The sequence below is a fragment of the Megascapheus bottae genome, chromosome 11, assembly GCF_031878675.1.
Source record: "Megascapheus bottae isolate mThoBot1 chromosome 11, mThoBot2.hap1, whole genome shotgun sequence".
In the NCBI taxonomy this organism is placed as follows: Eukaryota; Metazoa; Chordata; class Mammalia; order Rodentia; family Geomyidae; genus Megascapheus; species Megascapheus bottae.
Window position 1 is genome coordinate 15291497 of NC_143519.1, and position 25872 is coordinate 15317368.

The following is a 25872-nucleotide window of genomic DNA, read 5'->3' on the forward strand; positions in this document are numbered from 1 at the left end:
AACAAAACAGCTTGGAACTGACACAAGAACGGGCCTGAGGACCAATGGAATAGAACTGAGGACCCAGTTATTAAACCACAGACCCATGGCCACCTAATCTTTGATAAGGGAGCCAAAAAAATATAATGGAAGAAAGACAGCCTCTTCAGCAAGTGGTACTGGCAGAACTGGTAAAGCACCTGCAAAAAACTAAAGTTGGATCTTTCTATTTGACCCTATACCAGGATTAACTCCAAATGGATCAAAGACCTCAAAGTAAAAGCAGATACTCTGAAAACTTTACAAGAAAGAATAGGAGATACACCAGGTCTCCTTGCCACAGGTCGAAACTTTCTTAATAAGGACCAAAAAACACAACAAATCAGAGAAAGTCTGGATAAGTGGGACTTTATTAAACTTCAAAGCTTCTGCATGGCAAAAGACATAGCTAGCAAGCTAATAAGAAAGCCTACAGAGTGGGAGAATATCTTCACTAAACATACAACAGACAAAGGCCTCATATCTAAAATATGTCAACAGCTCAAAAAATTGAATCACTGCAAAACTAATCTCCAAAGAAAAAACCATCCCATTAAAAGATGGGCCAAAGATTCAAGAGAGTCTTATCTGAAGAAGAAATAAGAATGGCCTCTGGGGCGCCAGGAGTTTGGCCTAGTGGTAGAGTGCTTGCCTTGCATGCACAAAAACCCGGGTTCGATTCCTCGGTACCACATACATAGAACAAAAGCAGGAAGTGGTGCTGTGGCTTAAGTGGTAGAGCTCTAGCCTTGAGAAATTCCAAGGACAGTGCTCAGGCCCTGAGCTCAAGCCCAGGACTGGCAAGATAAATGAATAAATAAATAAAAGAATGGCCTCTGAACACATGAAGAAATGCTGGACCTCTCTAGCCATAAAGGAAATGCAAATCAAAACAACTCTAAAATTCCACCTCACTCCAGTTAGAATGGCAATGATCAAGAAATCCAATAACAACAGATGCTTGCTAGGAGGGATCACTATTACACTGTTACAAACTTGTTCAACCCCTTTGGAAAGCAGTATGTTGGTTTCTCAAAGACTAACCATAATGCTCCCCTGTGACTGAGCAATTCCATTACTTGGCTTTACCCAATCATCCAGAATCAAGGACATACTAAAGCCACTAGCACAACGATATTCATTGCAGCACTATTTACCATAGCAAAGATATGGAAGCAACCCAGATGCCCCTCAGTTGAGGGATCAACAAGATGTGGTATTTATATACAATGGAATTCTATGCTGTTGTCAGAAAGAATGACATTGCCCCATTTGTAAGGAAATGGAAAGACTTAGAAAAAATCATATTAAATGAAGTAAGCCAGACTGAAAGGAACATAGGCTCAATTGTTTCCCTCATCTGTAATAATCAGTAGAAACTTTGGGCTCTCCTAGCAGAGATTTACAACAGAGCAAAACGTGGATACATAAGGACATATAGTATGATGCTAAATGAAAGGACCTCCAGGATATAGAAACAAAAGCCATATAATGAGTGATCATTGTCCTTAATGTACTATGTTATCTCTCATCTCTTTTGCTGTCCCTTGGTTTTCTCATATTGTTACAGTATTTTGCCTTGTTATCTGATATATTTTGTACATGTTTATTTGATTATTTGAAATAGGATAGGGATGTGGGGAAAACAACATGAGGAGTGGGAATGGGGATGGAAATGGGGACTAAGACATGAAAAAGGGTATTAATGTTAGTGAAGTAATGCACCTTCTATCTAGTGACTACAATGTAACCTTTCTATTAATTACAATAAAAATATAAAAAATAGAATAAAATATCTCAGAGCTTATTACAAGATAACATATAAATGCTAAAGGATATATTGAAAGCACCATACTATACTGTTTTCCTAATTTCATCAAAATGCTTTAAAAATTTCTTTTGATCATACCTGATTTTAGCAAGATGATATGTTCAACTGTCTGCAAAAATAAATTTCATTTCAGAGTATGATAAAAAAATCACTGAAGTGACTATCATTACTGGAATCAGGGATTTCAGACTACATTTTATCTTTTTGTATAAGAATAGCAATTCCAAGATGCAATGACCTGAATTGTCACATATATCATTTTTTTTAAATTGAGAGATGTAGACTAAATATCAAGTGATCTGAGTTGTCTAGAAAGGAATCCTCAGAAAGCCAAACTAGGCTGGTTGACCTTGGATAATTTTTCTTTATTGAACCAAATTTGAATTGCAATTCAGAATTTTTAGATTTGGAGAAATATGAATTGTGAATAATGATCTTCAATTTCTATGTAGTTTGCCGTTAGATATTTGACTGTATTGGTTTAAAAAGTCATTAAATTTGTAGAATGGGTCCTCAATCCTTGTATTGCAAACCAGATGGTATTTTGTTTGGGGAAGTGTTGTAGACAGGACCTCATAGTTGTCACAGTGTCTGTCTCTTTCTGTTAGACATTAGCATCAATGATGATCATTGGAAAATTGGTAATAAACTTTTAGACTGTCAGAATTTTAAGAATCCTGAAATAAGAGCTAATATCTACCTTCATTCATAAACTTGGTTGATTTGGGGAACTACAAAACAATCCAAGAAAGCCACAATAAAATAAACTTCCCACAGCCATTGACGGTTTTCACATTCTCGAGCATATAATTATAGTAGATTATTCAGGGTGCAGTACTGATGTCTCACTGATATTTTTTTCCTCCAGTTTGATATTTTTGGAAACTGTCAAGTGCTATTATTGCTTACATGCTAAGTTGATCCAGAATTTCATTATGTAAGGCAACTGTGAAATGTTATCCTTGTCTAAATTTTTTCGTTAACTTTTATGTGCACAAAAGTACTATGTTTGCATGCTTGATAGCATATAATGTGATGACATGTCCATTCAAATACACACACATTTATATACACCTACATATTACATATACATACACATATTAACTTTAGTGAGTATATTTGTGTTTAACTTGTTTATCTTTTAAGAACTATATTGAAGATATTTTTATATTCATATACTTCAATTTATAATCAGTAGACACAGGATATATTGTACATTCATATAGGTGGGTTGAGGTGTTATCATATATAAGTATGTTCATTAAGAATTGCTATGAAGTTTTGATAGTGATATTCTTACTTTCAGATTAGACTGTCACCATCCCTAAGAACATATTTTCAGTCTTTAGTCTATTACTGTGATAGGATCATGTTTGAACATGTCAAATAGAACATATTAGAGATATAGGACTTTTCAATATGATCAACATGCTTATTTGGTTGAAAGCCTCTAGCATACAGGTATTTAATACTAAGAAACAATTTGATGATATCTCCAACCAGATTGCACACCAATTTGATTGTAATTTATATATAAAAATAACCTTGCATTTTGTTGGAATTCACCATTAGCAACTAATCTAAGACTTTGACATGTGCTTCTCAGCATGCCCCCTTGAAAAACAGATTTATATTTATTTATTTATTTATTTATTTTTTTGGCCCCCTTCTCTCTTTCTGGCCCTGCTCGCTCTGGCCCCGCTCGCTCCGGCCCCGCTCGCTCCGGCCCCGCTCGCTCTGGTCAGGCTCGCTCTGGCCCTGCTCGCTCCGGCCCCGCTCGCTCCGGCCCCACTCGCTCCGGTCAGGCTCGCTCCCTCACGCTCCTGGCCCGCTCGCTCTGGCCCGCTCGCTCTGGGCCCGCTCGCTCCGGCCCTGCTCGCTCCGGCCCGGCTCGCTCCCGCACGCTCCTGCTCGCTTCCGGCCCTGCTCGCTCAGGCCACCACTGGGTTGGGCTCCGCTTGCTTGCTTTCGCTCTCTGTCGCTTGTTGCAGTCTTGTCTCTGGCACTTCGGGCTTGGTTGTGTCTCGTCTCTGCCACTTCCGGCTTGGTTGTGTATGTGGGATACCGAGGAATCGAACCTGGGTCCTTGTGCATGCTAGGCAAGCACTTTAACCGCTAGGCCAAACTCCCGGGCCCACAGATTTATATTTAATCCATCTTCTGTTATTCAGAAATAAATTTCAAAAAGGCAGAGAAATAGCTGAGGTACCCTTTAGTATACAGGGGGAATAGAGGAGATACATGTCTTGGTTTAACACAAGTAGAGGAGATCTAAAACATCAGATACATTTTGTCTAGTATCAGGTAGTAGAGAGACATTAATTAAATTTGAAATGTTCTTTATCTACAAATGTGGACTTTATATTTGGGAAAAAATTTAAAAATTCAAACATGTTGAAATTTTCTAAGAATGTGGGGATCATGATCAAGGAGTGAAATTTAATTTGGAAAACAATGCATTCAAGTGTGGAAATTACAAAAATAAACCCCTTTCACAACTAATAAAACTCAATAAAAGAATATTCTAATTGAGGTGTTTCTGGGATAGGAAAATTGGGAGAAAAATGTGTGTGAGAGGGTAACAGTGTTAAACAAGAAATGGATTCAGTATATTACCTCTATACCCTGATAATAAAATTAAATAAAAAAGAATATTACCCCTATAGCCTGATAATATAATTAAATTTAAAAAGTATATTCTATTCATAACCAGATGAAAATGGCTTATACCTGTAAACCTTAGCTACTCAGCAGGCTGAGATCTGAGGATCATGGCTCCTGAGACTCTTACCTCCAATTAACTACCAAAAAACAAGAGGTGGTACTATGGCTCAAAGTGATAGAGTAGTATCCAGGAGCAAAAGAGCTCAGGGACAGGGACCAAGCCCTGAGTTCAAGCCACACAACTAGCAACTAGGATAAAAAAGGAAAAGAATATTGCATCCATTTTACTGTGACACAGAAAATTTAAATTAAATCAGACCATTATATATAATGAAAAGTTGACAAACCTTAAGTATCTAATTATTTTTCTTTTCTCAAATATACATCCCATGTAATTAACACAGTGATGAAAAATAACATACTATCTAAGGGCCCTTATGGAAATTCTGTGAGCACATCTTATTTCTAACTTCACTCATTCTCAATATACAGGCTCATGCATTAGTTTTTCCTTTTATAGTCTTTATTGTGTTTGTCTGAATTTCAGGAAATCTTATCTGATTTAGCATGATTTATTCTTTGTATTATATAATTTTGAATTATATTGCTATTCTAAAATATGTACACTCTAGTATTTTATGGTGGATGACTCATTTTAAGTTGAGGACAACTTAATGCTATAAGCATACCTATGATGTAAATCATGTTTTTATTTGACTAATTCTAATCCACTTTGGGAAAGAACTGCTAATTTTAGAAGATAGATATCATATAATTTTTAATCTCTTGCAAAACTATTGTTCTAAGTGATTCTATAAATATAGAACCCCAGCAACCTCACTAATAGTGGTACTGCAATTCTGCATAATATCAATTTTAATTTCCATTTGTTTGGTCATTTCTGCTAGTATACATTATGATTGTAATTTAAAGTAAACATTTTCAATAATTATTGAGATGTATCACTTATCCATATATCCTATGAGTATTTTCATATATACATATAAATACATCCACATACCCATGCTTATATATATATGCATACACACAGAATTAATTGTAATATCATGTGGCTTTAATTATTGATGTGTTAACACTTTGACTTTCTTAGTTTTTTTGGATTTTCAGATAAATGTAGACTTGGCTTGTTTGTTTCAAGGACAAAAAAATTAAGTATTTTGAGACTATATTAAATAGACCAATTTTAGGAGAATTGACATTCATACTACTGAGAATTTTACTTTAGAAACATGGAAGTTACAACATTTATTGTATTCTTCATAGCACCTTTTTTTTCTTGGTACATTATCAGTTTTTGTTACTAGATACAAACATTTGCATATAGATGGCTTTGTTCTAAACCTGGATACTGAAATCATTCTGCTTTAACTGGATAGATGTCATGTGGTAGCATAGCAGAAGGACCTCTGGGGGGACAGGCCCTTTGAGGCTGTTTGTATCCTCACAGGCAGAGTCAGGAGAAGCCCTCTAGTGTCATAGCTCCTCCTAAGGTGAGGAGAGCTGATACTACAGACTGGCTCCTGGGCCTATGATAGGGAAGTAAGTTTAGAGCTCTGTGGTTCTATTGTTGGGCAGCTCATGGTGGGGACAAATAGCCCTTGCTCTCCAGATGGCTATCCTCATCCAACAGTCAGGGCTCCAGGTAAGGATTCAACAGCTGTCAGCCAAAGAAGCAATGCTCTTCAGTCTTCACTGCTCAGCACATTTAAAAATAGGGGTTTGTTCAGTAGGGCTTCCTTATTACAACATATAACAGAACTCCAGGGAGAAGGAGGTCCCTACCATAAGTTACACGTTAATTTAGTAGCATTATAATCATTATGTTTCATGAGAAACTACTCTAGAACTTTGTATATTGATATTTTGTTTAACACATTTCAAAAATTCAATGACTAATTTTGGGGGATGATTTTAATATGCATAAAATCACAAACATGTAAACATGCCTATTTCATTTCTTTTGTTCAAATGGGTGATTTTTAATCCTTTTATTACTGAAAGTAATAGAAGTAATTATTTGGCCAAATTTGTCAAATGGTTACTTGTATTTCCTTCCCAGTTTCAGTGAAGACACTTTCTGTATTGTATTCCTATACCAAATATTGACAACATTTTGTTAGATGCTTTTGTCAAGTAGAATTCTATAAAGCTCCCATAAGTGTATGAACCAGATTTTGTATCAGTTAAGCTTGGATCTAGGTTTAAGTTTGGTTGAATAACAGATTCTTTTAAAGCAAGGAGTATTATTACCATATATTTTTCTTTGATTGTAATGATTATAATTTTTTCTGTTCCGTGGATGAGGTAAATTAAATGATCATTTTCCCTTTTTCATCATGAAAATAAAACTCACTTGATTATGAGTCTTACATTGCTCTGCATTAAATATAATTTCATCTAAAATTATGACAGGTGATTCTCTCTGAATTTTCTTTTGTTGGTGCTGTTGACATATTTTTGAACCAAAATTTTGCTAGTTCACAAAAAACTAGAAAAAAGATGCAGTTGTTTGTGTGATAAAATGGATTATATATGATATATAAAAGATTCAAATATATATGATTCAAATCTGTCAGCTGTCTACCCAAGAAAACAACTTCTTATCTACAATATATATCTTAATGCATCAACCTGACATGAGTCAGAATTGAAGGGAAGCCTCTGGTTATTTCCAGTGACAATCCAGAAAAACAAAGAAATACTTCTGTATCAGCCACACTCAAATGGCCTTGGCTTGAACAACAACTGACAGTTCTCCCAATTTTTTGTCCTTGCTTTAATTTATTCTAGCCACAGATATCCAAATAATCACACCTAATTAGTCTTATGGATGATCTTCTAATTGACACACCTTTAGACTCTTCAGTGTTGACGGCCTCCTATCAGGGCATTACGCAGCACAGGAAACACTTCCTGTTGCCTTTGAGGAGGTTCTGAAAAAAATCCAAGTGTGAGTGCCTGATTCCCCAGCTATACCAAGCAAGGAATAATTACCTTGCAATGCTGATGTAGTTCATTATATATATATATATATATATGTATGTATGTATTATGTACCTATATACAGCCATGTACATTCTATGTATATATATTATAAATAATAAAGTAGTATAACTACATGAAACTGTAGCACATGCTTGCGACCCTACCCCTCTCTGAAAAGCACTGTTAAATATTGTTACAGGGAAGCCTTATTGAACAGACTTCTAACCATTTTATTTTTTCCATACTTTAAATATACTGAGATGTGAAGAATGAGGAGAATTGACTTTGATTGACCGCAATAGATAGATAGATAGATAGATAGATAGATAGATAGATAGATAGACAGACTCATGGAAAATAGTAATATACATGCTTACTCTTAAAATTCTTTTGTATTGAAAACTATGCCAAGCCATGTAATACTTTGCTTATTCATGTTGCTACTAGTACAATTTAAACTCACAAATGAAGCTACAGACTTTATTATATTATAGAGTATATTTAAATCATTTCTTGTGTGTACTAGGTGAGAGCCCATTTCTCAGCTGAAGTAAGCCAAGTTGATTCCAGACTGAGTGTTTCCTTCCACTGGGCTATTTCTTTACTCAGAAGTACATCTGTAATATCAGTGAAATTATGAAGGGGAGATTGTTCTTTTAATTTAGTAACCTAATTTTCTCCTAAAAGGACTATTTTACAGCATAGTATTCCTACAAAGATGAATGTCTGTATAGCTATGGAAAATTAGAAAATGTCCCCCCGATATTAATCAAATTTTAAATGCTTGTTAAATAAAAAATACAATACTTATATGGAGAATATTACATTTCTTCCTAAGAAAATTAATGACTTTTATGTGATACCTAAGCTGCATTTGAAGAATTAAAAAAAAAGTCAGTCATAGTTACCCTGTATTTGGATAACTTGGATTTTTCCACCATGGGTTTGCAATTCTGCTATAGGCAGCGTAGAAACCTGATAGTCTCTTAACTCCTGACAAAACTCCAGTTACACTGCTGTGAAAAACTGTCCACTGAAACCTAAGATATGCATTTCCTAGGATATTCCCAGATGATGACTGAGGATTGTCAAGGTTCTACGATCTGACCACATCTGTTGCTTTTTAATCTGCTAAGTTTTAGGCCACCATTCTGCCAGCTAAAATCCTCAATATCGTTTCCTAAAGATGGGGTGTGGGTCTAAACTTTCTTTTGAAATGCTAAAAGTACTGTAACAGTATTCTGTAAAAATATTAATTTATATTTTAAATATCAATGTTAAGAAATTTGGAATTGTGCTCAAAACAAATCTAAAAAGCTGCTGATGTTTTGTTTTTTTTTTTGCCCATCTTGGGCTTGGGCTCAGGGCTTGAGCACTGTCCTTGGACTTTCTCAAGGCTAGAGCTCTACCACTTGAGCCTCAGCACCACTTCCCGGCTTTTTTCTATGTATGTGGGACCGAGGAATCGAACCCTGGTCTTCATGCATGCTAGGCAAGCACTTTAACCACTAGGCCAAACTCCCGGCTCCTGCTGATGGTTTTTCAAAGTTGTATTCACTACAAACGTTCTTTAGTAGCAATTGTATAGAAATCCTGTGTGTTCCTCCCCAAAACTATCGTGTCTTGAACTTATCTGAATGAAAGTTGTTTTTATCAAGAAACAATCTTATCTCGCCCCTAACATATATTTTCTTAATTCTGGGAAGAAAATCATTTCATATGCTGAATAGTAATTTGCTAATTCCTAAGTTAAATATTTTCATTAGTAGATGCTTTGCTCTCTTAGTCAAAGAAACCCTAAATTGTAACAATGTGAAGTGACAACAAAGAATCAGATAATGATCACATAACAAAGAAGAAATCCACACATATTTTGTTACTAATGAGTAGGTGTCAAGGAACAAGGTTAGCTGTCCATGTTTATTAAATAGGTCATATATTATTCATATAATTTCCTTTTTGCTTTGTAAAGGTGATATACATATGGGTTACAGTTACATAAGTCAGGTAATGAGGATATTCCTTTTCTACCAGTGTCACATCTTTGCTCTTTTAAAGTCAGCCAGGGTAGAAAATCTGTGAGACTCTATCACCAGAAAAAATGGAAATGGATCTGTGACTTAGGTAGTAGAATGGTAGCCTGAAGCAAAGTTCTAAGAAAGGTCATGAGGCCATGAGTTCAACCCCACTATCATTTCATCTCCCAAGGTAAAAATTTAAAGTGACAATTGTCTAATATTCCATATTCTTCTTTCTGCCATCACTGTTAAGATAAAGGCTATCATAAATAAAGTTAATATTTGAACATCTATGGTGACTTTTTCCCAGAGAAATCTCTTGATTAGTCAGTTGACAAGTAGGTATTATACCTTAAAGTGGATATGTGTATATAGTAACATCGTTAACCCTCATGTTTTGCCAGTTCTGGGCTTGAGCTCAGGGCCTGAGCACTGACCTCGGACATTTTCAAGGCTAGAGCTTGACCACTTGGGCATCTCAGCACCACTTCCAGCTTTTTTTTCTATGTATGTGGTACTGAGGAATCAAACGAGTGTCTTTGTGCATGCTAGGCAAGCACTGTACCACTAGGCCAAACTCCTGGCCTGTTAACCCTCTTTTTCAAATGTCCTTAAACTTAGATGAAGAAAATATATTCAGGTATCTTCCAAAACTGTAAGAAAGCATTTGAATGAAATATATTCCAATTTATATTAAATATTTTAAATAGAGTGATGCTCTTGGATACAGGATAGTTTGCAAAAATTTCAATATCTTTGAATATGCCATTTTGTCCTTTATTATCATCCTTAGCATAACAATATGAGAATGGAATATTGCACCATTTTTTACTTCTTTTTATTTTTTCTTTCAAAGCTGTTAAAGTCTTTTACAATATACAGCATAGTAAAAAATAGTGTAAGGATGAAACAGAGAAAATGTCTCCTTTGATCTCAGCAAATACAATTCACCAAATACACGTATTAAATTGGCTGTCATGCAATGAGATTTCATAGTGTGGATTAAAATAATGGTAGGAGACAAAACATAATTCTTCCTCCTAGTGCAATAAGAATTTAATACGTAGGTCATAAATTAATTTCTGTAGCAGCACATGGAGTTCTCTGAATTGTGCAATGGTCCTATTTCCTTTTCTTTAGTTTTTAGTGTAGCATTTTGTGAATAATTACTAAATGTTTGGTATTCAATTTGGAGGATCAATTGGAAGAAAACTATGAAGTTGTTAGTAATGGAATATTATTCCAGTCACTTGAATAGAAAACTTGATAAAAAATAGTAGGCTGTACTTTCTTCTTCTTTCTCATTTTTATTATATTAAAATAGTTCTCTTAGGGATTTCATTTTAACAAGTCAATTTATGTGGACAATGGATCTTAATTAGGCATCCATCCTATAATTCCCCCACCATTTATTCTTCATTGATTGTTTCATCTGGTTTCTCTACCTTCCATTTATAGTTTGTGCATTGAGTACTAAGACTGTATTGACCTGCCACCCTCTTTCCAAACCCTACCCTAACCCAAGACAAGATTTGGTTCCCTAATATTCATTTTGTTTAGCTGTCTCTTAAGGCTGAGTTTTATTTATCATTTTCTATAATAGTTCACTTTGCTCCAGATTAGAAGAATATAAAGTAAAACAAAAAATAGCCAAATGAACTTGTTAATTTTTTATTGAGGAAAGAAGTGTTTAGCATGTGTTTGCTAGGAAGTAAAGATCAGAACTGAGATCTATGCTTAAGAACAACAAATGAAAAAACGTAAAGTTACAAACTGGAGGAGGACTTCATTATTTGGATTTGTTATCATCAGACAATTATAAGGAGTGCAAACAGTAAACTGTGATATACAGAAAAGGTGCTATGATAAATTTGTGTATATGAAAATACCCATGTCAGAATATTTAGTTCATGTATGGAGTTTATAGAATCATAGTTCATAGAATCTTAGAAATTCAAAATTAAATACCGAGAGATAGAGAGCATCTTTACATATTTTAGCTATCTTCTTTTTCTTTTCCCCTTTTCATTTTTGGCTTTACCAGGTTATACCTTCATCTTTTTAGTAATTACATGACCTTTTCTGTTATTTAGAATAAGTACGTGGATACAGTGAGGTGAAGCTTTAGGCAGTGCTAAAATTTGAGATTCACAGAACCACTATAATTATAAAGCTTATTTTTAAGCAGTAGAATTTAGTTAACTTAATGTCTAGACTTCCTTTTGCAGGAAAAGTAGCTAAAAAAGTAATAAAGCAAGGACTCTAGACAAAACAAACAAACATGCTCTAATATTTGAACTCAAATTCCTATCATGTGAAAGCAGAACATACTGCATAGTCAAATACATCAGTTTATTCAGGCTACTTCCAGAAAGAATGATCATAATAAAGAAGATCACAAAACAGGAAGAATATTTATGGTTCTCTAGAAGAAGGTAAAAAAGGGATTTAATTTAAGAAAAGACTAACAGTCTTTAAAAAAACAAAAGAAGCTAACTTTAAGGTGGGCATGGTAATTCTTCGGATGAGTCTTTTGTTGTTTTGTTTTTTGACTTTTTCTGGACCACAAAAGGGTGCTGGGGATGACAGTCTTCTTTGATCATCATTCTCTGTTAATGTATGTACATAACATACATGGGGCTTGAACTCTGGCCTGGGTGCTGTCTCTGAGCTCTTCAGCTCAAGGCTACCGCCCCACTTGCCATTTTCTAGAGGTTAATTGGAGAAAAGTCACTGGTCCTTTTATTGCTGGACTGGCTTTGAACTTTGATCCTCAGATCTCAGCCTCCTGAGTAGCTAGGATTACAGGTGTGAGCCACCACACCCAGCTAACAAGTAAATTTATTAACTGAAAATATGTCTAATTGCATTGACTGCTGTTTTGTTCAATATCTATAGATTCTATTGAAAATGTATTTCTAAGAAATAATGGTAATAATTTGGAGGAATATATTTATCTTCTATTAAACAATAAAAGTTATATAAAACCACTGCAACAATTTTACCTGCAACTAAGTGGGGAATTAAATTGAATTTTTGATTATGCAGACTCTCTAGGCCCATGTGATGGCCTGTGTAGGTCCCCATTTTATACATAGTGGTAGATTCAAATGCTATCAATTAGGAATTTTATTGTTTAAGGATGTTTTAGGCATAGCTCAATCTTTTTGGATGGAAGCAGCATATTAGAAATGAACTCAGCTCAATGTGAACATAAACATGTGGATTTCTTTGTCTCTTCTGTTTAAAACCTTCCTCTTGTGCCAAGGAGCTCTAGTGTTTCCCCAATTCCTCTGACAACTTTTTAGGGTTTCTGATCTTACATTAAGATCTTTGATCAATATGGAGTTGATTCTGCTACAGGGTGACATATACTGATCCAACTTCGATTTTCAACATTGGTATAGTCAATTCTACCAGCACCATTTGTTGAAGAGTTTGTCTTCAAAGTGATTATGTAGGGTACCTTATCAAAGTTGGGTGGTCATAGGTCTGTGGGTTAATTTCTAGGTCTTTAATTCTATTCTGTTGGGCCTTAGGCCTGTTTTTATGCCAGTACCAATTTTTTTTAATTACTATTGCTTTATGACAGATTTTGAAGTTTCATATTGCTATTGCTCTTGCATTTGGTGTATTTTCTCATTATGGCCCTTTGTGAGCTTCCCTGGAATGCTTTTTTATTATTAAAAGTCTGATTCCTCTGCGAATCTGCACATGTTCAGAGAACAAGAAAATTAGAACTATTATCTTTGAAATTCATCTGATCAACATGAAATAAATCATAAAACAGTGACTGATATCAAGGCACAAATCAATCAATTTCTTTTCCTTCATTTAAAAAAAAAGGAAATTGTCTTATATTCACTTTTTGTTTCAGAGAGTCAAACAATCCACTTTAATATTATATACTGGAAGGGAAATTAAAGATCAACTAAATTTCTAGAGGTTTCAAAAGCAGTTATCAATCTTAAAACCAAGTATGATGAACAAAATGCATCTACAGCCTTCAGGGTTCTTCTACATGGTGACAAGAAAAGAATGACCAAAAGCCTTTTGCTTAAAATGGATTTTGTAAACATTTCAATTTCTATGGTATAGAATGTATCAATGGGGATTATCTTTAGAAATGCACTTGCAAAAATCACAGTTATATAATTTGTTTTTCTTTTTCCACAAAGCAATGTCAAATTGCAGTGTAATAGCACAGCATGTAGATGTCTGTGATAGTGAGATGCACCCAGGGTTATGGAGTCAGAATAATAAGAGCTAGCAAATGATTTCAGGTTCTCTAGATTCCTTCTCTTCATGACAGAATGTGAAACGATTGCACAGTATCCATGGGTTTTATCAGAAGAAAAAGGAAGGAAACACTTTCTGAGGAAGAATAACAGCATATATTTGCATGTTGTTTATATAAAATATATTGAAAGTTTGCTACGAGTTAGTTTTCCCTCAGAGCCAGGTTACTGACCTGTACAAAAGTACAGTTCAACTGGTATTGTTGGTGTCTTTTTTTTTTTGTCATTCTGTTGCTATGTCCCAGTTAGCTCTTATCCCACATGTAAGCTTTCAAGCAGGGGCATAGTTTTATACAGGTAGTAAACACTTAGAATAATTTGCTCAAGAATGCTACTTCAAAATACCGCCACATTTTATGGAATTGTTGCACAGTGAGATAGAGATAAAAGTAAACTGAAAATTAATAGTTGAATTTTTTCCATATTAAATATGGATTGAATTTCAATTTTCTAGATCTCTGTGTCCTTAATAGGAGATAGAACCGATCATTTAGGCAAAGCAATTTGAATACACCCACCTGGAAGGCAGCCCAGCCAGGACTTGTCTGAGTTGAGCTGGTTCTGGTATGTACATATGCTGATGTTCAGTCTTACTTCACACTGGCTCTCATGGTGGAGTTTATCTAGACAGAAGTGACTGGTTTACCAGACTTCATAATGAAAGACATTGGTAATTGTTTTTTTTTTTTTTTTTTTTTGCCAGTCCTGGGCTTGAGCTCAGGGCCTGAGCACTGTCCTTGGACTTTCTCAAGGCTAGAGCTCTACCACTTGAGCCTCAGCACCACTTCTGGCTTTTTTTTTTTCTATGTATGTGGTACCGAGGAATCGAACCCGGGTCTTCATGCATGCTAGGCAAGCACTTTAACCAGTAGGCCAAACTCCCGGCCCCTGGTAATTGTTTTTTAAAGCACACAACCCCATGGAAGAGCAGAGGTGCAGGGTATCTGTGGCTTAATTTGTGGGTAAGATTTTGAGTCTCCAATAGTCTGCTTAATTCTATGCCTGCTCAGGAAGCATCCTTTCTGGATAGATTGGAGCTACAGTGGAGACCAGCTGTGTAGAGTGCCATTCTATGAGATTCTGGATAACAAGCTCAGCTATCAGACTTTGACATGTTGCTGGTAGGACAAAAACTATCCTGTTCCATCTCTTCTGCAACTGTATTGGGACATGCACAACAATGTAAGAAAGGAGAAAATGATAGAGGTATAAGAAATAGTCTATCCTAAGAAGTGCTAGGAGGTTAACTAAGATTACAGTACATAAACATAGCCCTCCAAAAAGCAGATGCACATACAAAACATTGTGTCCACACATCTCAATAAAGACAAAATGATTATCCAACCATCTTAGAAAGTAAGTAAGCTTAGGTATGGATTATATATTCTTAACATTTATATCAGTATTTCAGTGATCTCCCTTTTTCATTTTCTCTTTGTTCACTGAGAAAAATTCTTAAAGATGAATTACCACCTCCACTTCTGCTTCTTCTGTCTCAACATTCTCCTAGTTATTGTTTCCTTTGAAAATTTTCAGAAAGCACAGTGTTTGAGAGCACAATTCACCAAAGACCTACTAATTAACAGATTCAATGGTCTCTTCCAGGTCCTTATTCAATGTATCCTCCCTATAGCAATCAAAATCACAGAACACTTGTCTCTCCTTCACAAGCTCTTAAAACTGGAAGAAGATAAATGTCTCTTCCCCATAGAGAGATTGGTGCTTGGCAAAGAATTTAATCAAGTACTTATAAAGTAATTTTAAACTTTGCAACAGATCTTAGTGTAGCTCATGTGGTGGGTTGTAAGAGATAGATGGTTTAGTATTAGCTCAGGTAGACCTGAAAGAGCATATTTGAAAAAGCAGGTAAGCATATGTAGCAACATAGCATTACACAATACGAAGACATGTTAATTCTATTACAGTTAAAGGAACTTGGTAATTTTAAGGCAGTTAGGGCAGCTTTTTTTCTCCAGTTTAAAATTGGCACTATTTGGACTTAGTGGCTCATGCCTGTAATCCTAGCTACACAGGAGGCTGAGATCTGAGGATCAAAGTTCAAAGCTAGCCAGGGCACCAAAGCCCATGGGACTCATCTCCAAGTAACTACCAGAAAATTAGAACTGGTTATGTGTCTAAAACTTGTAGATCTTGAGCAGAAAAGGCCAGGGACAGAAGTCAGGCCCTCAGCATAAGCCCCAAAAATGACATCAGCATCATCATCATTGTCAAATTGACATTATTCTTAACGACTGATGAATATGTTTGTGAGAATATGAGAGAATCTGAGAAATGTACATACAAATTCAATGAATAGTGATTTGGCAATTGGAAAAGCAAAATGTTTGAAACCCTATCTGATATGTATGAAATAACTGAAGGTCCAAATATGCAGTATACAGGGTCATTTTTTAATTATGGGAGATAATTTCAATACTAGGCATTTCCTAGGTGTTCCACATAGGTTTATGTGCTGTTGCTTTTGTCTTCATATGAATAGACTAGTGATAGTTAGAGATGAGATCCATTTCTATAAATAATCCTTAGAGGAGCTATGAGATCACCAGCAAAAGTTTTCATTATGTTTCATATATCTCATCTCCATTAATATTAGAGTTTAGATAATACTTCTCCAATTGATACCACTGAAACTCCAAGAAACTTTATTGGGTAGTTACTTAGAACTGAAGTTTGTTTTTTTTGTTTTTTTTTTTCAGATTTACACTATTAGGCTAAGTGTAAATTACTCATACATTGACTTTTAATATTAACTTTGAGAATTTCAATGTCCAAAATAAACTAAATATAATAGATATTAGTGCTACAAACCATTATTTCACAGTGGGGCATGGTATTGTGTGAGCAGGTTTCTCTCTATGTCTGTATCTGTCTATCTCTCTCTCTCTTGTTGATCCTGGGGTTTGAACTCAGGGCCTAGGCTCTGTCCCTGAGCCTCTTTATGCTCAAGACTAGTGCTCCACCACTTAAGCCACAGCACCACATCCTGAATTTTAGAATAGTTTATTGTAGATAAGAGTCTCATGGAGACTTTTCTGTCTGGGCTGGCTTAGAACCACAGTCCTCAGATCTCAGCCTCCTGACTAGCTAGAATTACAGAGCCACCAGATGTGAGAGAGAAGGAGAGAGAATATTGTGATTCTCTCATTCTACAAATAGACATGACCTTTTAATGCTGCTGGTAGCTGAATATCTTTCTTGCTTTTTTTTTAATTCATTGAGTCCTGCTTGTTGCTCTGGAACAATTTTTTCAAGTGGGATAAATTTTAATTATTATGTACTTTGACCAGTCAAAGTTGTAATCTTATATTTGATGATGGAAGCTTTTTATTTGAATGCTTTATAAATACATTTGTGGCTTGAGTTTAACATTTCTAGATCTCACCTGGTCTCCTCCCTCCACTTTTTTTTTTTTTTTTACCGGTGTAAACAATGCTTTATGGTGGATGGGAAGGGTTGAGACAGGAGCAGACCTCCAGGTAATAAATAACATGTGTTCAGTACTCACAACAGCAGGGCCAGGCAGGAAGCTGGGGCCAAAGGGCCCTGGTCTCAAGCTTTAGAAGCTCTAGGATTCTGGTTTGGAGTTCAGGGATGGGAGGACAGAGGTTGGCCAAGACAAAGGAAGCAGCAGCAGGAATGTGTTCTCCCATCCCCCTTGGCTCAGTTTTGCCTTAAGCCAGGTCAGGGAAGGAGGACAAAGTGGCAGGGCAGCTGTTCTGGGGCTGGAGCAGGTTTGGGCTAGGCCTCCCTGGGCCTGGGTCTGGGCCTCAGCTGGAAGGACAGGGCTGGCCTTGGAGAACAGAGGAGCTGACTCTGCAGGTCTCAGCAGGCACAAGGCTGAGGGGCCATGACCTGGGCCCTCCTAGGTTGCCGCAGCTGGCGGAGGGATGTGTCACCATACTGAATGCCAGAGCCCATCCTTTCGGGGTCCAGTTCAGCTGAGTCAATCTTGTTGCGGATGGTTCCAGCACACTTCAGGAGCGCCTCTTCCACGTTCTCACCTGTGAGAGCGCTGGTCTCAAGGAACATGAGCTCATTCTCCTGGGCAAACCGGGAGGCCTCCGGGAAAGGGACCCCACGCTCAGGGTCCAGGTCCTTCTTGTTGTCACAGAGGATGAGCACAGTGTTGGGGCTAGCCACTTGGGATCCAAACTCCACGCCCATCGTGTGGGTGGAGTCCTATTTGAACTTGCTGTCCATGAACTGATGAAGACATGACTTTCCAGTTCCTGCACTGCCGATCACCAGGAATTTGAAGAGGAAGTCATAGGTCTCATCAGCAGGCAGCTGCTCCACTCCGACTGCAGCCCGGGCTCCTTCCTCCAGGACCCAGCGCCACCACTTCCCTCTCCGCCCCCCTCCACCCCCCCAAGTTCTTTTTCTGGAACTTATTACAAGCTTATCTGTTACATTAATCCACAGTCAGGTTCAAATGGCTGACAATAGCTGATGAAGATCTAAGATTCTCTTCTAAGTAATAACCTCATAGTTCCACTGGGCTGTGGTAATGCATTAGGAAGAATTCTGCAACATAAGGAAAAAAAGATCACATTGAAAGGATTTTTAAGCATTTATTTTTCATGTGTGTGAACTACAAACCTTTACTGATCTGGATAACATTTTAATAAACGAATTAACCAGCAGAATTCAAAGTATATTTTTATTGTAATTAATAGAAAGTTACATTATATTCACCAGATAGAAAGCACATTATTTAACAATCATTGATGCCCTTTCTCATGTTTTTGTCCTCATTTCCCTCCCCCACCACCTCCCCTCATCTTGTTTTCTCTCCATCCCTATCCTATTTCAAATAAACAAATAAACATACATACAATATATCAGATAACAAGGTAAGATACTGTAACAATATGAGATAACCAAGGGACAACAAAAGAGATGAGAAATAACAGTACATTAAGATCAACAGTCACATCTTATATGTCTCTTGTTTCTATATCTTGTGGATCCTTTCATTTAGCCTCATCCTATATGGCCTTACCGGTGTCTAGGTTTTGCCCTATTGTAAACCTCTGATAGGAGAGTCCAAGGTTTATACTAATTATGACAAATGAGGGGAACCATTGAGCATATGTTCCTTTGAGTCTGGCTTATTTCACTTAATATGATTTTTTTTCTGAGTCTTTCCATTTCCTTACAAAGGAGGCCATGTCATTCTTTCTGATGGCTTCATAAAATTCAATTGTGAATAAATACTACATCTTGTTGGTCCAATCAACTACGGAGGGGCATCTGGGTTGGCTCCATATCTTCACTATGGTGAATAGTGCTACAGTGAACAGTGTTGTGCTAGTGGATTTGAGAGTCTGCTCTGAAGAAGAAATAAGAATGGCCTATAGACACATGAAGAAATGCTCGACATCTCTGGCCATAAAAGAAATCTAAATCAAAACAACTCTGAGAGTCCACCTAACTCCAGTTAGATTGGCTAAAATCAAGAAATCTAATAACAACAGTTGCTGGCAGGAATGGCCAGGAGTGATCACTGCTACACTGTTGGTGGGAGTGTAAACTCATTCAACCTCTATGGAAAACAGTATGGCGGTTCCTCAAAAGACTAAACATAGAGCTCCCTTATGACCCTGCAATTACACTACTTGGCATTTGCCCAATTGTCCAGAATCAAAGTATATTTCAAATGGACAATATATGGCAACAAAAGATTATTGTAATTTTGATAAGGATTATTATATATAGTCATTTGCACAGTTATTAAAATTAACTTCAAGAAATGGAAACAAACAGGTTTTCTTTTTACTGTCCTGTTCTCAGTTTTTCTTTCTTTCTTTCCTCTTTTTTCTTTCCTTTATGGTCTTTTCCCCCATTTTTGACTTCTGTGTCCTTTGTTTTTTATATAAGTTCATCTAATTTGGGGAGGGAAAGGTGGAACACAGAAAGGTGGGACAAAATGTGAACCAATTCAGTGGTGATATTCAATAGACACTATGTTGGAAATTAACTATACAACTTGAGGGAGGAGGAGACTGGACGGGAAAAACTGGAAGAGAACAGAGAGTGGGTGACATTGTTCGAAAGGAAATGTGCTCATTGCCTTACTTATGCTGCTGTAACCCCTCCCCACAACATGTTTACAACACAAATTAAAAAAAATAATCTTATATAATCAAATATATCATATTAAAATTATCTAATAAATAAAAATCATTTAATTTCTAAAGCAAATAGTTTGCAACTCTAAATAACAGTGCCTTATGTTTCTTTTGCATTAAGTTGTGTTTATTTATTTATTCCTTTGTTACAGTGGAGTAAAACTTAGGGGAGCAAAGCAACTGATACACACTATAGTTTCTCTGTCCTTGTATTTAAAATGGAAAATATATAGACTGGAAAATACAGAGATTGTATAACTTGTATTTCCTTTAGTTAAAGCAATTAACCTAATTAACCTCTATGATGTTACCTGGTAATTTTAGAGAATATTCAGAGTTCATTAAATGTAGATTTAGAATAATATAATCTAATATAAATCAAATTCCCAACATATAGTGTTTGCATCTAGCAAACCTAATGATCAAACTTTGCTCTTTTTTGAGTTGTTTAATGTTAAATTCCAATTACCTAATCTCTAGTAAAATTTCACATTTGTTGTACAAAAATTCATATTTAATCATTCTGAAGAGAAGGAAATACATTTATATAAACCATGAGATTGAATAAAATTGTATTGTCTTTCAAGTATTGAGGATTTGACATGCTGCTTTAAGCATAATTGAACTGACTATATTAAAAGAGCCTGCCTCTTACAGTTTATTAACATTTTCTTCAATTATCAAACATGTAACATTCCTCTGTGCCATATAGTATTTCATCATGCGATTCTATTGCTTTTGAATCATTAGAACCTTTTTCAAGTTTTCATATGAAGGAATCCTATTTTAATCATTTTTGTCAATGTCTTAGTTAATCACATTCATAATGATTGATAGTGAAACAGTTAAGTAAATAAAATGTTTCTAAGAAGAAGCAAGGGTGGCTGTTTGATATAAAACGTGCTTCACAGAAACTAGAAATTGGATTAATATTGCTTGTTCATGCTTGAAGAACAAAAAACTGCTCAAAGGCAGATGGATGGAGAGTGAAAGTCTAAAAATAAAAACCCCAGTGGAAATGAGGATTTTCACAGTTCAGATTGGTTTCTTCTAGGATTTAAGTTTTAGGACATGGAAGAAAGCCTTACAAGCTAGCATTTAATAATTCCCTGTTCATATATATTATACATATATATGTACATATGTACACATATATACATGCACACAGATATAATGTGTAAATATGAAGTATAGAGATGTGAAGAATATCAATGTTCTAAAAATGGCAAAAGTCAAACGTTTTTCCATTTGTTTTGAAGTCACTATTTATCCAACTTACTTGGGATTTTTACAGGTTTCTATCATCATCCTTTGAAAGTTTAACAAAGTATTAATCTAAAGAATAAAAAAGGTTCAATGAACCCTTGATAGTTTTTAATTTGTTAATCTGATTAAAACCTAGATGAGAAAGCATTTTTCTGATGCTTTGTATTTATAAACTATTGGAAAACACAAGTGATTAATTGATCTAGTTATAATGTCCAGAGATAAATCCACTCAACAGCAGAAAATACAGTAACAGATCATAGGAATTAAATTATGCTTAAAAATTTATTTAAAGCTATGTTGTACATTTCATTGACATAAACCTCTCATTTTATAAATCTGTAAATAGTAAAATTTAAGATGTATTTTAATTTAAAGAGGATAAATTTAGTGTTTATGTTGTTAGATATCTTTGTATATTAGATCGTACCTGCTACTTTTAGTGAAAGTAAAGCTTAAATTCAACTATTTCATTTTATGTAAGGAAAAAGCAATGGCTTAAAAATAATACAGAATCTTGTTTCTTCTTTGTGTCAACCTTAACCTATGCCAAGTATAATGACAATTTATAAATTCCTTAGGTTATTATATTATGGATATTTCTTTTTTTAGGTGTATATATTTATTTTTCCCATATATTTTTATTGTAATTAATAGAAGGGTTACATTATATTCACCAGATAGAAGGTGCATTACTTCACAAACATTGATACCCTTTCTCATGTTTTGGTCCCCATTTCCACCCCTGCCCCCAAGTAGAATTCTTATAGGTAGGTGCTGAAAGGGTTTTCAGGAAAATCTGTTTCCTGCTACTTTTGTCCTCTGAAACCTAGAAGTGCCATTCAGTTCTGAAGGGGCAGGGTCATCTTACAAAGTCCAATGTCAGGGTCAGAGTAGTCTCTTGAAACTCCACGACTGTTCTCTCCTGAAATTCCAGAAAGATCCAGTCATTCCGTAACTGCCTTAGATATGAATACTGGTGATATGAATACACATTAGGCCATTTCACTGATTTACTGTGAATGAATGAGCAAACCTTACATATCTTCCTGAGACATAGCTTTGATGAATAGAGAATGGTTGTTGCTTGGAAGAAGGGATGAGCAGGGCAGCAAGCTGTATGGAGTTCTGTTCTCTGACAGTCCTACAGACAAAAAGCAGAGGTAGTAGATGACTCTCTTTTGGGGGGAACAGAATAATGACTCAATAATCATTTGCTGGCAAAATGTAAAAAGAAATTTCACCCATGATAGTTGTACTTATGACTAAGAACCACTCTAGTATTATTCTCTAAACATGTATCACTTGAGTCCAAGCAAGTTAGAACCCTATAACATAAACAATTCATAAACAAATTGTGATAACTTTCATTTTCTCTTCTTCCAAGACCTGCAGCTAGAATTACATTTTCCCAGCATCCATGGCAGTTCAGAGTGCATGACTATCAGAGTTTTTGACCAGAAGTATTTGAATAGAAATATTAAGTAATTTGTACATCTAGGGTTTGTCTATGAAAGTTCTTCCTCTATCCCAAGTTCTAGCACTTTTCCTTTATTGGTTGTTAACTGTTAACTCCAGAAAAACCAGGACACTAAGGCTTTGAGAATTCTCTGAATGAAAGCTTGTGTTATATATGGAGTTTTTGCAAATTTGGGGATATTTCTTTTAATTACTTATTTTTTGCCCCCCCCTGGCTTGAACTCAATGCCTGACCACTGTCCTTGGGCTTTCTCAAGGCTAGAGCTCCATCACATGAGCCACAGAACCTCTTCCATCTTTTTCTTTTCTGTGTATGTGGTACCGAGGAATCGAACTGAGATCTTCATGTATGCTAGGCAAGCACTCTACCACTATGCCAAACTCCTGGCCCCTGATATTTCTTATTGTTGATGTAATGGTGGTGTAGAGAAATGTTGCAATTACATAAGTAATATAATAAATGCTTATATTTTTTTAACAGTGTTACCTCTTCCCTCATTTTCTTCCCATATTTCCCTCCTGTCACTCCCCTGACCCAACAAGTTGTGTAGCACATTTTCAACATAATGGCTAATGTGTATTACCATTGTATTTGTTCACCCTTTGTCCCGCCCTCGTCGTCCTTTCCCTTACAATTCCCAAAACAGATAAACTTACAAACAATATAAAAACTACAGAAAGCAAAAACAGCAACAAAATAAAAAAAAATCCCTTGCCTCCATTCCTTGGAGTTCATTTTGATAAATGTCATTTTATATGACCATATGCACATAGCTATTGTGCCTTCGCAATTCTCTCCTAAGAATATCCACCTTTGATCTCACTGTATGAATATCTAGTCTTACACAATTTATCACATCAAATGTATTTTTTTGTATTTTATCATACTGTGCATGTAGATTTATAGGCACATTCCAATTCTGACAAATGAAGGAAATCATGAAACCTATGATTTTTGAGTCTAGTTTATTTCCCTTAATATAATTTTTCCATATATTTCTATTTCCTTACTTATGGGTACAATATCATTCTTCCTAAGGAATGCATAGAGTTCTATTGTGTATATATCCTGCAGTTCCTTGATCCATTTTTCTGCTAAGGGATATCTGGGTTGATTCGATATCGTGGGAAATGTAAAAATCTCAGACCTAAATAATTCCATTTACTATCTAACAAACATCTGCATAATATTTCTACCAAAGACAACAGAACCTAATTTTTGTATCATGTCTACATTTTGATAAACTTTTAGGTAGGTGAACTAAAATATCAATGAAAACTATGTTAGCAGAGATACACACCTAATTGATGACATTACCATTAAATTTAATTGTAAGAAGTAAACAATCTGTAAGGCATTTTTCTCTTTTACAACTTGAATTCAACTAAATTGAATTCTATTTTGATTTTGTGTCAAAGATTTATATAAATTATCTTTAAAGTATAAAATATAATGATTTATATTCCTTAAACTGAATAATAAAATTTTATTTAGTAAACTATTTTCTTTAATTTTTTAAATTTTATTATCAGGGTAATGTATAGATGGGTTTCAGTTATTTCATTTGTCAAATAGTCGGTACATTACTTCTTGAATATTGATATCCTGTGTTTTGAAGAAAGTAAAGAATAGGTGCTCTAGAAAAACTTGTGCTCTTACCCATCATGTTTTTATATGTAACCCAAGACTATATTCTTAAGTAAATAAGCTTGTTCATTTCCACAGCCTTTCTAAGACTATTAATAATCTTTTAAAGAAACTATTTTTAAAAAGTGTTTCTACCTCTTACAACAAAAGTTATTTAAGTAATTGAAGCAATAAAAAGATAAAGAAGGAAAAATGTTGACTTAAATTACCGATATAATGGGGCTGACATTACAAGTATGCACCATCACATCTGGACATAATATCACTTTCTTGATCATTTTGTATATAGAAAACATTCTAATTCTGATTAAGTCTAAACTACCAGATTTATGTCTCATGTGGTGTTCAATAGATTACCATCAAAATTAGGACTTACTTCCAAGTTTTCCTCAATGTACTTTAAAATTTTGTAAATTTGGATGTACATAAACTTTGATTTTATTTTTGTGTACATTGTGAATTAGAGTAATAAACTTATTCTTGTGGATTTGGACATTCAGCTTTCCTATCACATATGACAAGTCTAAATTTTTCCCATTGAATTGTCTTGGTACAATTTTTAATGCAATTGATTATAAATAGGGATTCATTTTTGAAACTGCAACTGTATCAAATTGACCTCTGGGTCTAATATATATATATATGTATATGTATATATATATATAGTAATTATTAGAAGGGTTCCATTACATTCACCAGACAGAAGGTGAATTACTTCACAAACATCCATACCCTTTCTCATGTCTTGGTCTCCATTTCCCTCTCCCCACCCCAATCCCTCAACTTGTTTTCCCCCCTTCCCTATCCTTTTTCAAATAACCAAATAAACATATACAAAATATATCAGATAACAAGGTAAAATACTGTAACAATATGACATAACCAAGGGACAGCAAAAGAGATGAGAGATAACATAGTACGTTAAGGAAAACATAACTCATTATATGGCTTTTGTTTCTATATCCTGGAGGTCCTTTCATTTAGCATCATACTATATGGCCTTATGTATCAAGGTTTTGCTCTATTGCAAATCTCTGCTGGGAGAGCCCATGGTTTCTACTGATTATGACAAATGAGGGAAACCATTGAGCCTAAGTTCCTTTGAGTCTGGCTTACTTCATTTAATATGATTTTTTCTAAGTCTTTCCATTTCCTTACAAATGGGGCGATATCATTCTTTCTGACAACAACATAGAATTCTATTGTACATAAATACTACATCTTGTTGGTCCACTCATCAACTGAGGGACATCTAGGTTGGTTCCATATCTTTGCTATGGTAAATAGTGCTGCAATGAATATCGATGTGCTAGTGGCTTTAGTATGTCCTTGATTCTGGATGATTGGGTAAATGCCAAGTAGTGGAATTGCTGGGTCATAGAGGAGCTCTATGTTTACTCTTTTGAGAAACTGCCATACTGCTTTCCATAGCTGTTGAACGAGTTTGCACTCCCACCAACAGTGTAGTAGTGGTCCCTCCTGGCCACATCTC

General features: G+C 35.3%; 1 pseudogene; it reads right to left on the minus strand.

Annotated features, from left to right (window-relative positions):
• Nucleotides 1-17678: 17678 nt before the first annotated feature.
• LOC150056774 (ras-related protein Rab-4B pseudogene) lies at nt 17679-24396 on the minus strand (annotated as a pseudogene).
• Between the last annotated feature and the right edge of the window lie 1476 nt (nt 24397-25872).